At 38.0% G+C, this 12,827-nt stretch overlaps 1 long non-coding RNA gene across 1 annotated transcript in view; it reads left to right on the top strand.

Moving 5' to 3' along the window:
• LOC135293920 (uncharacterized) overlaps positions 1–12,827 on the top strand; it is a 190,021-nt gene that overhangs the window by 144,271 nt on the left and 32,923 nt on the right. Inside the window, exon 5 of the long non-coding RNA XR_010356031.1 lies at positions 9,348–9,434. This is a non-coding gene — a long non-coding RNA (uncharacterized LOC135293920). The remainder of the gene's footprint in view (positions 1–9,347; positions 9,435–12,827) is intronic.

The following is a 12,827-nucleotide window of genomic DNA, read 5'->3' as shown; positions in this document are numbered from 1 at the left end:
ACTTAAAGAAGAAATTTCCTTTGGGAGAAAAAGGGCTGAATTTGGCCAAAATGAAAGCAAAAGTCCCCTCATTACCCTGATAGTATGTGACTCAAGAAAATAATTTATAACACACATCATTGTTGAATCTGTAGTATATAACTATGAACCTGAAAGAAAAGAGACTTGAGAATTTCCATCCAAACTCATAATGTAGCACTACCTCTCTTCATTGCTGTATGAAGATTAATTCATGTTCTAACAAGCTCCTTCACATTCTGCCTCCACTTTGATGCTAGGAACTTATCTATTAATGCTGAATACTGGTAGTGAGAAATTTTAATACTCTGCCAGAGTAGAAAAAAGACTTGCCATGCTAGCATCCTAATTTTCTCAATAGTTACTGTCACTGCAACCCTTAATTTAGAGCACAGAAGTGGCACAATGGTAAATTACGGCACTCCTCAAAAGCTTCACCTTCCAACCCCAGTGCTGTGATTGTGTCAGAATTTGAAAGAAGAAGAAGAGTTTATTTCTCAGTGAGTGTGATGTCACACTGAGCAAGAAGAAACGCATGAAGTGAGGAGATTTGCAATGCCAGTGTACTAGTTCAGAGCTCGTCACTGACATGAGTTTCTGGAGCATCGTTCTTGGTAATTTTTAAAACTTGCCACTTCAAAACTTCTTGAAAACAGCTAATAAGGGTGCTGCAATCTTGAATGTCATTTAGATGTAGATATATTTGCTTTTCCTATTTAGACATAATCTGTTTTTATTTTTAAAAAAAGGGGGTGGGAAAAAAGAGGTGTCAAAGAAAGAATATTGCATAGGAGAGTACTAAGAAGGGATTTTCTTAACTGCTAGAGGATTTGTTCTCAACTGACGTTACTTGGATGGTGATGGATTTTCATGCCTTGGGTAAAGATATGGAAGGTAGGTCAGAGATGAAGCTATTTAAAAACTACAAGTTGTTTTTCAAAGACTAAGATAAAAATTGTTAAAGTACTTCATGAACATTGTTTGATCAGCAACAAGCTGCAGAAATATTAAAAATCCACTCTGGGGCTATGTATAAGGTAGTCACAGAGGCAAAGAAGCATGATACATTATCCCAGAGGATGGCATCATTTATATGTTCCCTGTGGACCTGAAAGGTCTTGTAACCCCCAGTATGAAAATGTTTAATTAATTAACCTACCTGAATTCCTCCCAGCTAGAGCCAAGGCATTAATATACAGCCAGTGAGTGACATAGACTATATTAAACCAAGGAAATTCAGAAGCCAGTACCCTAGGTTCTCTTCTAACCAAGACAGACCAGCACCTTTCTGCTTCTTGCACTCCATAAACGCAGAAAGGAGATTCATTGCTCTCTCAGAGAAAGAAAAACATGCCAGGATCAGTGGGGATGCCAGGGCTTTGGCATGCACAGCAGCTTTCTGCAAATGGACTGTGATTGTCTCACAGCACTACCTTTTTTTCTGGCCCATCAAGGGGCAGAACAGTTTTTTGGTGCACCTGGCAGCTGGGGGCCAAGAGAGAGGCAGGGGAACAGGCCAGATGGGTCTCCCAATCCACCAGCATTTCCGTAACTCAGTTAATCCCACAGCAGAGCCCATGTTCCTCCCAGCCCAGTTTGCAGATCAGAGAGAGAACTGGAGAGAGTGGAATAGTGTACTCTGGAGTGCTGCAAGAGCAAAAAAGATAACCAGCATTGAAGTGGAAGAAGACAGGAATATGTGGGAGATATTTTGTTGGCATGGGGTGACTCGGGCTGCTAAGATAACAGAGACTTAAAAGTTTGAAGGGAACCAGAGAATAAAAGGGCCCAGCAAAACACTAGGCTGAGCAGCTGTAGAGGGAATGGACAAACCGAACCCTTTAATAGCTCAGAGTGTGTGCTGCTTCTAAGACTAATACAATTTTAACATTTCTGATACAAACTTTGGATTAAAAAAACTTGTATGCAGGCAAAAGTATTATTTTTGGGAAAGTGGCTGTAATATCCTCCAAGCTGAGGAATTAATTTCTTCTCAATTTTCTATATCCAAATTCTGAATGGAACTACCTCTGATCAGAAACATCATCTGGATGAGGAATGGTACAGTCAAATTTTAAAAAAAACTGATACAACTGAGGCAACAGACAAAGACAAGGGAAAAGCTGAGTTAAATCAAATGTTGAAGTATTCATGGAAGATAAATAAATGAAGAATAAAAATTGTACCTTGAGGAATTCGCTGCAATATGGCAATTTGTACATTGAAAACCCCTCTACTGCAAACTGGAACATCCTTCATCTCACTTGTGAGGCTTGTTACAGTAATTTTATTTAACTCATTCCTTATTAATTCAGTTCAGCATTTGTAAGCACTGCAGAAAACTATCTTGTTGCACAGTAAAATAAGTATACCAGTCCTAAAATCACAATGGTAATTTTCGTTTTCTTAATGGTAGATAGGAAAAAAATCTTGCTAAAATATTCTGTATGTAAGACTAAAAACCTATTATCATTCTTGATACTTCTAACCCAGAGGAATTCATGTTTTATAAATGAAATGTTAGATCTTATTTCTTTATTGACTGGCAAAAGCCAGGTAAATCCCAGAAGAATACCTACAGTAGATCTTTTCTGACATGGGGCAATTGGCTGTTTCATTACAGGGAAATCAAACCAGATGTAACTTGATTCTTTATTACCTTCTTGTAGGGCAGAAATGGATCAATCTTTGGAAACTAGTATGGACAATAATTTAGATTATAACTTGAAGAAAGCATATTGTAGTGTTTAAGGCTAGACAAAATCAGGACATTTTGCTTTGGAGCATTTAAAACTTAGTGAAAAGCACTGTTGCACTTAAAATGTAGGGACATTTTGTCAATACTTGTAAAATAAATTTTAACAACATTTTATTTCCTTATTACTTTTAAATCACTGTGGTGTGAGGGCTGGGAATTTAAACTTGTATTTAACTAATTTAAACTGTATTTAACTGTATTTAAACATATACAGAATTGTTATCTAATGGGTGAATCCATGTGTATTTCATCCATGTTAGATAAGAAATGACAACACCCCCAGATCCCCTCATTTAGAGTGATCACTTCTCATTTCTCTGTAGTTGACAAATACTGCTCATGAAAATTTCACCTGCAGTTAGTTGAGAACAATAGAATTTCTAGATAGTGAATCAGGATTTGTGTTTTAGATGTATTTTTATGGGTGGAATGAAACCCATGCTGGAGAGCTTCCTTTTCAGGAATCCTTCCTCAGGTAGACTTACCAAAGTTTAATTAAACTTGAAAAGTGGACAGTATAGAAAAAATGAATCAATTAATTTAAGTGAGAAATAACCCAACTTTTACTGATTAATTTCTAATTACGTAAATATGTAGAGAAAATACATGAAGTGATATTTACTATATACTGACTGACACAACACTCAGCAGAGTACAAGTAAAACATGACGTATCAGCAGTTGGGTAGGTGCTTAATCATTAGAAAAATATAATAAACTCTGCTAAAAGGAATCTCAAGAAATTCAACAAAAGTAAATAAAATGTCTTACACTGAGAAACATCTAGAGTGATGGAATCAGTACTGGGCTCACCTGAGTCTGGAGCATAAACTTACGGAAGTGCAGAAGGTGATGGGAACAAGAAAAAACCTTCTTTTGCTGAAGTGGTGGTCAGACATTGTAAGAGGTTTCCCAAAGAGGTCTCCATCTTTGGACAAAATAAAAACCTGACTTCACTCAATCCTGGACATCTGGTCTAGCCCACACTACTTGGGTAGGCTGAACTAGATGATCTTCAGAGCTGTCTTCCAATCTAAAACACTTTTTGATTCTGTGTTATAAAATTTGAGTGTATTCATTCATGATTTTCCCTGACCCCCAGAGATGTGAATAAGAACCAAATCATATTAAAAATAAGAAAGGAGCACTGTGTCATTGCATGGCCTGATCTCCATATATGATAACCCAGGTGAAAATATGAAAATATACAGCCATTATCAAATATGTATCTCACACATTATTGTCAAAGTTCTTCTATGTCCCAAAGAATAAAGGAATAAAGATAGCATCCATTAGCTAAACCTCTTCAGCAAGGTATTTGGCAACAATTCTCTAAACAGTGTTATTAACAATTACTAAAAAGTCACAAAGCATATGCTTTCTAACTAAATCATGCTGACAAAATAAGCTTATCCTGACTGGAAAGTGTAATTAAATACAGAACAGGAATGAGGAGGATTTAATCCAGACCTTTGTTTTCCTCTGAGAGCTGATCAAGACCATACTTGCCACAAGTCTATTTAATTTATTCTTTAAAATATCCAGGTAAATGGATTCTAGAACACCCATGTCTAATTTCTTTCAAAGAGTTTCACTAGCTTCAAGAGCTGGAAAACTTTTCATTATGCCAAAGTTCACTTCAAGAACTCTTTACAGTATTATACATTGGCAAACGATGATAGATATAGCCACTCATTAGTCTCTGTCTTAAAGAAACAAATATCCCAAACACCCAACCATTTTCCCTAATGAAATATTTTTCACCAGGGCTGTCTTCAGATAGTCTTTTGGAGGTCTACAACATCCCAAACATCATGCATATATGACTTAAATATTGCAATGAGAAGGAGAGACAACAGAGAAATGACTGCTAAGCCATAGAAAGGGATGTAGATGAATTAGGCTGCAATCTAAAAGACTTAGAGAATCAGCACAAGTGGAGAATGGGGGCAGAACAAATTGTACAGAAAGCAGTTGCAACTTGCAGGTATTTTTTAATGTGTATCTTGTCTTGATAACAGCAAATGCAAGATCTAAAAACTGGCACAGTACTTTCTCAACCTTTCACAGCTGTGGTGCATTAAGGTATTTACTATACCTTTTCTAATAGCTAAAGGTCATCCAAGATTTATGCTTGTCAAAATAAAAAGCTGAGTTGTAAAAACTAGCAGTAGCTAATGTAGTCAGGCTCACTATGCCTGATCATTTTCAGCTCATTTAACAGAAGTCATTAATCCCATCTAAAATGAGCAAAACAAACAAAAAGAATATTGTGTATTTTTGTGGAATGCAATACAGCATCAGAAGAACATTGCACTTCAGCATTTGAAATCTGAATTTTGCAGTGAAGCTCTTAACAGGCAGATTCTTCAGTCTTTTTTGAATGGAAAATTTTCATTTAAAAAGTAGGATGTAGGCATATGTTCTACATCTGAATTAGTATATATCTGAATAGTTTGTTTAAGAATAGCCTCAGGTATTTCCAGGGGGGGTTTTGTTGTTTTTTTTTAACAAACCACAATATAAATGAAGTCAGCATCGTGCTAATTGTTGCAAAGAACACAAAAAATTGTTGCAAAGAACAGCAGGATTATTTCTCTGTGATATTTTTCTGAGACTAAGAATTTCATATTCTCTGTCAGCATGAAAACCCTCGATGTGATATTGAATTAAGGGCTACCCATCTTCATGTAATATCCAAACCCCTTTTCGCCATCACAGGTACAATACATGCCTGAGATCTCTGATTGAAGAAGGTGGGAAAGTTGATTCATACCTTTATCATGTCTAGGTTCGGTTACTGAAATTTATTATTTTAGACAAGTCAAGCTAAAATGCCTGTTAAAATGCATCTCCAATTTTGCTAAAACATCAATTGCTACAAATCTACACAAACTCAATATTGTTTATCAACTCAGTTCTATAAGAGGTTCCATTTACTTCTAGTGAAATATTACATTTATTTTAAAGGAAAGATTTCATCTGGAGAACCATACTAGTCTTGCTAATTTGCGTGTTTATTTAACAGAATACATTTTGAAAGAGGCTTTCAAATATGTAGTCATAAGCATTCACACGTGTAAGTAATGGAGTTTATACTTGCAAAACTCATTTTGACAAAAGGGATTTGCTTCAGAAAATTCTATGCTGTGTGTAGGTAAGTGCCAGATCCATCATATGCAGGCAGAGATGACAATGTTTTAAAATATATAAACGAACAGAAAAAAGTTTTCAGTATACCTGTGGAGCCAGGAGTTTCAGAATTTGGGTTAAATTTATAGTGGATTTGCTCTGAAAAGAACACCCTCTCCTGGAGAAATTGACTTCCCATGGCTTGGACAGATGTACTGTTCGCTGGGTAAAGAACTGTCTGGATGGTTGAGCCCAAAGTGGTGGTGAATGGAACTAAGTCCAGATGGCAGCCAGTCACAAGTGGTGTTTCCCAGAGCTCAGTACTGAGGCAGGCCCTGTTTGACACATTTATCCATGATCCAAACAGGGGGATTGAGTGCACCCTCGGTAAATTTGCAGATTGCAGCAAGCTGGGTGGGAGTGTTGATCTGCTGGAGGGCAGGAAGGCTCTGCAGAGGGATCAGGACATGCTGGATGGATGGACTGAAGCCAGTTGCGTGAGGTTCAACGAGACAAAGTGCTGAGTCCTGCAGCTGGGTCACAGCAACCCCAGGCAGCACTACAGGCAAGGGGAAGAGTGGATGGAAAGCTGCTGGGTGGGAAAGGATCTGGGGATGCTGATCAACAGAATGTGAGCCAGCGTGTGCCCAGGTGGCCGAGAGGGCCAGTGGCATCCTGGCCTGTATCAGCAGGACCAGAGCAGTGATTTTTTCCCTGTACTCAGCACTGGTGAGGCCACACCTCAAATCATGTGTTCAGTTTTAGGCCCCTCACTACAAGAAAAGTGTTGAGGTGCTGGAGCAAGTCCAGAGAAAGGCAACAGAGCAGGGGAAGGGTCTGGAGCACAAGCCCTGTGGGGAGCAATTGAGGGAGCTGGGGTTGTTTAGCCTGAAGGAAAGGAAGCTGGGGGAATCTTGTTCTCTCCCACTACTTGAAAGGAGGCTGCAGCCAGGTGGGGGTTGATCTCTTCTCCCAGTTAGCGTGTGGCAGAATAAGACCAAGCGTCCTCGACTTTCACCAGAATAGTTTTAGATTGGATATGACGGAAAATTTCTTAATTATAAGATTTATTCAACATCAAAACAGGTCACCCAGAACAGTGGTAGAATCCCCATCCCTGGAGATATTTAAAAGATGTGCGGATGTGACGCTTGGGGACATGGTTTAGTGGTGTACTTGGCTCTAGTGGGTTAACAGTTGGTCTCACTGATCTTAGAGGTCTTTTCCAATCTAAACAATTCTATCATTCTTTGATTGTTACTGCAGTGATTTCAGGACAATACTGTCACAGCTCACTTCCTGTTTTAGTGGTTTTGAGGGAAACAATCTGGTAGTTTGTCTCAATTATTTTTTTTTTCTCATAACCTTACTTACCATAAATTGCTAAGAAGAGAAGTGGAAACTGTGCTACTCTAAACCAATTTTCTGCATGAAAACTGTAGATTTCTTCTCCTTATTTGTGCATATAACCTAATAAAGTGTTATTGAAATAGATTGTTTCTTTTAGAAAGACACCTGACATTGATAAAAGGACTCCAAGTGATGAGGAATTTACCATATTCTTCACTAATCCACTGCAAAGCTGATTGCCCTCACTGTTATAAATGTGTATCTTGCATCTACTCTTTCAAGTGAAATCCCTTGCGGCTGCACGTTGGTTCAAGTAAGATGCCATGACTTGTGTAAGAGCTTAATACATCAATGACTGCTCCAAGTGCTGACAATACAAAATGAGTGAGCTTTCTCCAACCATCAGATCAGATACAATAATCTTGTTACAGAACATTTATGCTTAAATTTAAATTTATAAAGCATTGCACAGGATTTTAACCATGCTATTTCACTGACCATAATGGAAATTGTCTGACTGCATGCCCTACAAGCTGCTGATAAAATGTATGTGTTAGACACTGAGGGCAAGATATATGAAATGAATTGGGTGCTGCTGTGCTGGGATTTGTAATGCCTAAACTTTTAAGCGGCTTGACTTCCTTTCTGCTATCAAGGTCCCAGATTAGATGGCCAAGACTCAGTGGGAATAACAGCATAAATCAGTGGGAGCACATAGCTGCCTCTCAGCAGCCAGCAAGCTCTGTAGAAAGCCTCTTAATTCTATCCATGAAAAAGCTTTAGCTATTGCTAAGGAGGAAGTATATATTAAATAACAATTCTGGCCATGGTTTAGCAGCTTACTCTTCAAATAAAAGGCATTGAAGATACCTTCTGTGCTTCCAGATCATGTGTCCAAGCAGTAAATATACTTATTTCCATTCATGTCAGGGGATGAAACAGAGGAAACAATTCAAGAGAAGGCATTAAGGGTGATAGCTCTTTTACACAGGGAGACCTAAGTGAAGCTTCCTTTGCAGCATGTGTGAAATTAGAAATCATCTGCTTCCTACCCCTGAAATAATTATATCCCCACCACCTGAATCTAAGTACAGCAGACATCATCAAACTCTTTTCTTAACTGCACTACAAAGTTGCGTATAGCAATCAACCTTCAAATTAATTTCCTAAGCCAGGTCACCAGCATGACATTCCTGACATCACCATTCTCTAACCTAGCATTCCCATATAAAGATTCAAATACTACATTCCACATGCCTCTCAGCCTTCCACAGGATCACTCAATGACTGAAGCAGGAAGGGAGCCCTGGAAGTTATCTGGTTTAACTTCCATTGCATAAGCAGGAAGGTTGCCCAGGACCATAATAACTTTTGAGGAGGGAGATTCCATAGCCCTTCTGGGCAACCTGTGTCAGTGGTCAGTTTACCCCCACAGTGAAAGTGTTTCCAGATGTTCAGAGGAAATGTCCTGTGTTTCAGCTTGAGCCTATTGCCTCTGGTCCTGACACTGGGGAGCATTAAAAAAGAGCCTGGCTCCATGCTTTATTGACACTCCCTACAGACATTTATATACTTTGACATCTTTCCCCCTGAGCCTTCTCTTCTCCCAGCTAAATAATCCCAGCTCTCTCAGCCTTTCCTCATAGGAGAGGTCCTTCATCATCTTCACAGCCCTTTGCTGGATTCTCTCCAGAGTGCCTAGAGAACTGTCCGGTACTGTCTGCCACTCTCCAGGACTGAGAAGTCCAGAATTCTAGACAGTAGTTCAGGAATGACCTCACCAGTGCTGAGCAGAGGGAAAGGATCACCTCCCTTGCCCCAGCAGCAACCACATAAATCAGCCCAGGCTGCCACTGGCCTTCCCTGTGGCAAGGGCACTGGCTGCTTCACATTGAGTTTAGTGTCCCCCAGGACCCCCAGGTACTATGCTGCAAAGCAGCTTTCCAGGGGGCAGTCCCCAGGGTGGATTGGTGCATTGCAACTCTGCTGTTTCCATACTTCCCATTTCTCAAACTCCTGCATCATATACAAGTGAGATGTTTTTGATCCTCATTGCCTGAGGCCTTACTTTTGAACTGTATGTGCCACAGGAAGCAGCAGCAGTGCCACAACATCTCAGAGCTATGACCTCCTGTTCTGATGAGATGAGAGGAACTGGGGAGAAGAAATGAGCAGAGGTAAGGAGAAGAATGCAAGACTAATGATCTAGCACATTCAGCTGTACTGTTGGACAGGGAGACACAACTTATTCACTTCACATCATCAGTTACCAGGACTGCCAGTAATTTCTTGCTCTTACGTAAAAGACCTCACCAAGTGCCACAGTTATAACTCCTCCATTTACCATCAAATGTAATGCCATATTATTCTATAGAAAGGAATTTTTTTAATACATCTTGATTTATTTATGTATTACATAGTAAATTACTTTTTGTCTTAAAAAAAACATCCCTGAAGAAATGATCATCACTGGATTCAAAATTATATTTACCCCTTTCACCACAGTTGTCACTTACAAAAAGAGCAAGAAAAAAGAGCGATTGTACCCAGATTTACAATATAAGTACTGGGGTATAAGAGGATACTTTCAGGTTTGAATCACACAGAGGTAAATAAACAATTACAGTCCTGAGACAGAGACAGAGTTTAAGTTCCTTGTCCCATGCCCCAAGTGTCTCATTTATTGTTACATATATAATATTAGTCATACAGTTAAATTATAATTCAAAAGTGTGATCTAGTTAGGAGCAGCCAGGGCAGAAGTTAGGAGACCTATTTGCTATCTCACATTCCATAATTTTTTCCAAGTGAGCAAATCCCAAAACATGTTTGTCTCAGGAATAGAATTATGTATATCTATTTTTATTTATTAATAAATGAGATGTTACATGGTCAATAATTTACTAATTAGAAATATTGTTGGTATTAGCAGGAAACCAAGATGTATCCTGACTTCATGATTTAAATTTTGTGATAATCCTTTCAATTACTTCATTGCCCTGAGTGTTTAAAAAAGAAGCATTCAGAGAGCACTACAATGTTCATTGCTGCAGTTTAGAACATGCTGACATGAACTGAATAATACGTATCTTATATAATGCTGGTCTAAAATATAATGCACATGCCCTTGAGTCATGAGTTTGCAGGCTGCTCTGTTAGTCTCCAGGATGGAGACCTAGAAGTTTTTACACAAATTTCATTGTTACCTTATAGACCTTTGCTGTAGGATGCAGAAACTTATGTTGCCCTTTCTGTTTTGCACCTAAGAAGAAAAATGTTAAAATATGAAAGGTTAACTTTTCTTGCTGTCATTGTGTCTGTGTGTGACTTTCACCCTTGTAAGTAGGGAAGGGGATTCATTCAGTGTTCAACTCTGACTGACTTTACCAAATCTCTCACCTTTTCAAACATGAAAAAACTGTTGTTCACACAAGATAATGATAAGTGCTGATGACAGAGAGTACCTTCTGAGGTATGTGGATTGCAGAACTGCTGCATTTGTTTTTGCAAAGTCTTGAGATTCTAAAAATTCCTCATGGGATATGGCAAAGGCAAAACTGAAGTAGCTCCATAAAAGTACACAAAAAGGTTAATAAATCATCTGGACTGTATCATGACACACCAACCTCTAACATACCTGGGGGATGAGGGACATCAGCAGCATCTCCAAAATCTATCATTAAGCTCAACTTTATATCACTATGTTGCAAACCAGCTGAGGGAACTCTTTTCCCTGTTTGTTAGTAATCAAACAAAGCATTTCTGTGTCTCTCAATGTTTAACATTCAATTTGTTAAATGTCACAGAAGAAAAATTAAATTAAAAAGACATCAGTTCATAATGTGTTCTTTAAAGTTTCATCATCCCATGACTCCATGTTTCTCTATATTGACCTAATTTGCCATGACAGGAACATGGTCTGTGTTTCAGAATATTCCAAGTGTAGAAATTGCTAAATCTTTGTGAGAACTGTATGCTAATTTAGCAAACAGAGCCATCTTTATTGACATTAATTTCACCATTCATAGTAAAGATACATCGTTAAGGAGACACAACTGTACCAAGAGAAACATCATTTATTTAGGTACCTAACATTTTAATTGTCACAGTTAGGGGTTGATCCTTCCTCATATGGCACTTTGACATTCTTTCTACATCAGACCTCAGTGTAGCTAGTTGGCATCTTGCCAGACTAGCTGTAAATTCAGATTTTTGTTAGGACTGTCTGAAACTCTAAAGAAATCTGACAATATGAAACCTTCAACTGGAACTGGACAAGTAAGCTAGAAGGTTAAAATAAATCCGTCTGTATCTGTTATCAATGAAAATCATTATGCACTGATAGCAGAGACTGCTGCAGGAGTTTCAGGAGAGGGAAGAGTCTACTGCATTCAGTCATGATGGACAGAAGTCCACATCACAAAATCATAAATACAAGTAGTCTATCCCTGTAGCCTTTAAAGATCTAAAGGGAGAAGAACTGAGGAGCTGATAAAATTAACCTTCTATTTCACCTTCAAGGCAGACATCCTAAAACAAGACTGAGGCATTCTGGCACTATTTTCAGTGAGGTTCTATTTCCATGTTTAATAATTCTGCAAATGCAAAAGGTTCTATAGCAGTCATTTCTATTAGGTGCCAACTCAGAAATATGAGAATTCAGAAAATGGAGAGGTAGGATGAGCAAAGTGGTGAAGATTTAGGTTAGATGTCAGATTGGAACATTCTGCTGAAATTATTGCAAAATACTTGCTGGCAGAGAATAATAAATCTGACCGACTACATTTATTAAAAGTATTCTCTATGCATTATTTATTTACAAATAATCACCTTTTAGATATTTAAGTATAAGAGAGACTGTTTTTTCCTAGAAAATTAATTAATTTAGCTATCCTAGTATAACCCCATTTATCCAATTTACCTACTTTTTTATTCTACAAGCTACCCGTAATTTGAGCTGTCACATTAATATATAGTGACTCTAGTGCACTTAATCAGGACAAATCTAAAATGAAAAAATGGAGGGAAATGCATAAACATTTACAAGGTCATCTGCAAGCATATGATTTCATGAGGGAAAGTTTCCTATGAGGCACACCTTAACCTTAAAAGACAAGGTCAACATGAGTTTATGTATTTGTTTATTCCTAAATATACTGGCATCAGTTTCCTTTTTTTACTGGCAACATAAGGAAACTCCAGGAAAACTAGTGGCATGACATATTTGAGACATTGCCTATGTAAAACTCCCTAATTTTCCTTTTTTCCCTTTTTTTCCTTTTTACACCTGTTGTGGTGTTTGTTTGTTTGTTTGTTTGTTTTTGGTGTGGTTTGGGGGGGGGGGTTTGGGTTTTGGGTTTTTTGTTTTCTTTTATTTTGTTTAATTTCAAGTTCAGTTAAGCAAGAAATAGAGCAATGTGTCATTGATGGCCTCACAGAGTACAGGTGACAGAAATTACGAGCAGTGATTTAAAATTATTTTTTAAAAATTTAAAGCAAATGTATGAAGAATTAGTCACTATCACCACTACTTATAGAGACTCAAGTTTCCAGAACAAGATTCTTGGTTA

The sequence above is a fragment of the Passer domesticus genome, chromosome 2, assembly GCF_036417665.1.
Source record: "Passer domesticus isolate bPasDom1 chromosome 2, bPasDom1.hap1, whole genome shotgun sequence".
NCBI classification, from domain to species: Eukaryota; Metazoa; Chordata; class Aves; order Passeriformes; family Passeridae; genus Passer; species Passer domesticus.
This window is presented reverse-complemented; position numbering and strand designations above follow the sequence as displayed.